The sequence below is a fragment of the Petaurus breviceps genome, unplaced genomic scaffold (assembly GCF_028583685.1).
Source record: "Petaurus breviceps papuanus isolate PSGF00001 unplaced genomic scaffold, PetGlider_PUasm1.0 90925, whole genome shotgun sequence".
In the NCBI taxonomy this organism is placed as follows: domain Eukaryota; kingdom Metazoa; phylum Chordata; class Mammalia; order Diprotodontia; family Petauridae; genus Petaurus; species Petaurus breviceps.
Genome location: NW_027187380.1, coordinates 34,883,901 through 34,888,662, shown reverse-complemented (window position 1 = coordinate 34,888,662; position 4,762 = coordinate 34,883,901).

The window sequence follows — 4,762 nt, the reverse complement described above, 5'->3', positions numbered from 1 at the left end:
ATCCATCCATCCATCCATCCATCCATCCATCCATCCATCCATCCATCTATCCATCTATCCATCTATCCATCTATCTATCTATCTATCTATCTATCTATCTATCTATCTATCTATCTATTCATTCATTTCATTTATAGTGGTCATTGATTTCTTTATGGGGGCAACTAGGAGGAACAAGGGCTTGGAGTCAGGAAGACTCATCTTCCTAAGTTCAAATCTGGCCTGTGCGACCCTGGGCAAGTTACAACTCATTTGCCTCAGTTTCCTCATCTGCAAAATGAGTTGGAGAAGGAAATGGCAAACAACTCCAGTATCTTTGCCAAGAAAATCCCAAATGGGGTTACAAAGAGTAGGATACGACTGAAAAATGACTGAACAACACATTTCTTTATATAATATTAGGAAGTTGATGGATAAGGAAAAAGAAAAGAACTGTTGGCTCCAACTCCTCCCTGTCTCAGAAGGAAGTCAAGGAGTCTATTTTTCACTCAGAGAGTAAAAGGAAAAGGATATCATCTCTAAGGGGTATGTGGGGTCATCTCTTCAAACCTGATTTAATCAGCAGCACACATGGTCTCTTCTGGATTCACATAGATTTCATTGTTAACTAAAACAGCAGTGTCAGCAGCAAGCAGGGGCAACACCTTTTAGAAGCTTTAAATGAAAGATCAGAGAAGCATAAACCAAGATCCCTGGCCTGATTCTGAGAAGTCCGTGGTGAAAAGTTTTGGCATGTGGTGCAAAGATGGATAACAGACTTCAGAAATCTGTCTCTCCTCGCTTTTCCCTTTTCTGGAATCTTTCTCCCAGAATTCTTCATGCAACAGTCTCAGAATTCCCCATTTTCACAACACTGGTGCTGGCACATTTAGGGTAAGTGTTCCGTCTCCATGGCAATTCTGATGCAGGGATACATTCCTCCCTTGAGGCCATAAATTTTGCAGTCCCTTGCAAAAATCAACTGGAGTATATTTGTAATCTATAAGCAGACAGCAGGAGACACTGCTAACTACAACAGAGAGCTGTTTACTCTAAATTATACTTTATCTTGGAGAGAAGTTGGGGCAGCTGTTTCCTTCTTTGAGACTCAAATCATGGAAGAATGATATTGTCTCTAAGGAGCTGGAAGGGTCTCTCAAATGTGGTCTGGTCAGCAGCACACATACTAATCATAATCCTAGGCTCTCTCAGGCCAGTATTGATGAGGGATGGCTCACAATAGGTTCAGCAGGAACTCTGATCTTATCTAAGACCAGAAAGCCTGTGATTCAGTCTTGAAAGAATTCAGCTCAAGCCAAATTGGAGTCAGAGTTATAAAAGTTTATTTTACACTTTACAGCGGGCAAGAGTCCTTTATGGGACCTGCAACCTCAAAGGGGTAGAATTAAGATTTTTATAGGGTAATCCATAGTAGAACCCACGCCAGTTATGCTAACTAGGTGATTAAGGGTGGGATTAGGGAGGAGTTAAGGTGGGGTCAGTGTCTAAAGGAACATGCATTTTTAATGTAACTGTGCAGGCGCATTGCCTATGATTCACTGGGAAAAAGCCCAAGGGGGGGGCTACCTGGAGGTGTGGTTTTAGGCTTGAAATGTCACTAAGTCAGCTAGAGGTCAAGGGCTGATGGAGAAGTACCCAGTCTGCCACCCATCAGAGTCACGTTTGACAAGACTGATGTCTGGGAACCAAGGCTCTTAAGGAGTTAACCCAGAGATAGGATCCTGAAGGATTCATTGAGGCAGCCAAGGAGTCAACCTAGAGATAGGGTACCAAAGGATTCATGGGGGCAGCGGGACACTATACAAGGGGGAGATAATAGTTGGCTAAGCTGGAATGTTTATAGATACTTTAGTGAAGGAACAATTCATGACTTGTTGCTGGGCAGAGTTTAATGCTCTGAGACTGGGGTGGGGGGGTATGATTTTACAAACTGGTTTTACAGACTGATGTTACAAAATGGTGTTACAAATATAGATCCCAAGCATCCCATCAGTATCAACTGCATTGTTATCTGAAACAGAGGCCTCAGCAGCAACAGGGGCAAAACCTTTCAGAGTCTATAGAAAGGAGCAGAAGCACATAAACCCAGAACCCTGTCTCCAATTCTGAAAAGTCCACCATGGTGCCAAGACACACACCAGATGTTGAATCTCTACTTCTCTACCTATCTTCCCCTTTTATCAGAATCTTTCTTCCCCCTCCCTTTACAGAAGCATAAATGGGATCTCAGAGATGGGAAATGAATTACCCAAGGTCACACAGTGAAGAATCAGTAGAGAAAGAACTAGAACTCAGGTCTCCTGATGGTACCACAATCTTTTCCAACCCCAGATACATGATATTTGACATAATGATTTCTAGTTCATAGCTGTGAGGCTAGGAGGACACAGAACCTGCCAATCCCTTCTCACCCTGACTCCTAAGGGATGGAGTCAGACTACATCTGTCATGTTCTAGGATTTATTCTATGCCTAAAACTAGGAGTCCTTTCTGAGAATTTTGGACCACTAACCTTAAAGTAGGTTGAGATGGAAAAAGGAAAAACATACTTTCTGGTTCCAGGAAATGGTATCACATTGATCTGGGGTATCCCCATTTGCCACCAAGATCTCCTCAGTTCTTCCAAGGTCAATGAGTATTAGTAACAATAAGGCAGATTTTATCAGGGCAGCTAGGTGGCAGTTAGTGGATGGGTTACTGGCCTTGGAATCAGGGAGCCCCGAATTCAAATCCTCTCTCAGATACTTATTAATTGTGTGACCTTGGGCAACTCTGAGATTCAATTTTCTCTTCTGTAAAATAGTGATAATAATAACACCCACCTTATAGGGTCAAAGATACACAAAGAGACTTGTAAACCTTAAAACACTATTTAATGCTAGGTATATTATCATTTTCTTGAAGCAAGGGAGAACTTTTTAGGAAGCAAAATTGTATAACAACAGAAAAGGCTGCATCAGAGAGTACAAGAAGCATTAAAGTAGAATAGGGTTCGCATTTGTTAAAGAAACATAGAATACTAGAGTTTCACCTTGTAATGCTAGATTGAGAGTCAGAATGTGGCTTCACATCACAGCTATTACTTAATTGTTTGAAATTGGGAAAATAATTTAGCAATACTTTGAAAAAGTCTGAAAATTTGGGTATTGCTCAATACTTGTGGTCCTCCCATCTCTGCAAAGTGATAGGGTTGTGAGTTGTGAGTGGATTTAGTCATTTTCTTCTTTCAAGTGATGCTTGTTCTTTGTAATTTGTAATTTTGCAACATTCACTTTTGATGTGTATATATGGGGGGTGGGTTATTCTATCTGCTTACATTGTTATCAAGTATATATTGTTTTCTTGGCTCTTCTTGCTTCACTCTACATCAGTTTATCAATTCATAAATATGATGGCCATGTATTTTGTTTCCAATTCTTTACTATCACTAAAAAAAGTGCTGCCATAAACATTTTGGCATATTCGGGGACTTTCTTCTCATCATTGGTCCCCTTGGTGCATAAATCTATGGGTATAGATATTTAATTTTATTATTTCCTTTCTTTTTGGAGGGGGGACAAGGCAGTTGGGGTTAAGTGACTTGCCCAAGGTCACATGGCTAGTAAGTGTTAAGTGTTTGAGGCTGGATTTGAACTCAGGTCCTCCTGACTCTAGGGCCAGTGCTCCATTCACTGCACCACCTAGCCACCTCTGGGTATAGATATTTTAGTCACTTGATTTACATAGTTCCAAATTGCCCTACAATGTGATTGCATTGAAAGTTTTCCAGTCCAAACTTCTGACCATTTTAGGAATCTCTTCTACAAGTTCTTACATAAAAGGCAATATGGCATAGCAGAAAAGGTAGTGGTTTGAGGGTCAAGAGCCCTATATTCAATTCCAAGTTCTAATATTTCCTAGCTATGTGACCCTAAACAAGTCTCTGAGTCTCAATTTCTTCCTCTGCAAAATAGGGGTAATTCTGTTCACCTTGAAGAATTGTTATAAATTTGTAAATCTTAAAGTATACTTTGTAAATCTTAAGGTGCTATGTGCTATATTCATTCTTAAAAATGAATAGGGCTGGAATGATGCAATCAGCCAGTCAAACAAAATTTATTAAGGCACCTTCCACGTGCCTTCTTGGAACTGTCCTAATGGGTAGGGATGCAAAAAAAAAAACAAAAATAGCCCCTACTTTCAAGTTACTCACAGTTGGGTCTCCCCATGACAATTACTATGGACAAACTAGCAAGATATATATGATAGGGGCAGCCAGGTGGCACAGTGAGTAAGCGCGCCAGCCCCGGAGTAGGGAGACCCGGGATCAGTTCCAGCCTCAGATACTTAACACCCACACAAAATAACTGGCTGTGTAACCTTGGGCAAGTTACTTAACCCCAATTGCTTTTATATATATATATGATAAATTGGAAATAATCAGCAAAGGGAAGGCACTTGAATTAGTGTGTTCAGGAAAGGCTTCCTGTAGAAAGTGAGATTTTAGCTGGAACCTGAAGGAAGCCAGAGAAGCCAAGAGGTGGAGTGGAGAAAAGAAAGTATTCCATGCATGGAGGATGGCTGGTGAAAACGCCAAGTCTGAAAATGGAGTATCATCATATGAGCAAAGTGGCCAGTGTCACTGGATCACAGAATAAGTGGGAGTGGGAGGGGAAGTCAGGAGAAGGTGTGAGAAGGCTGAAAAGGTAGGGGAAGCATATAAGAGTCTTTAAATGCAAAAAAATTTAATGTTTTGAACCTGGAAGTGATGGGAATTTTATTG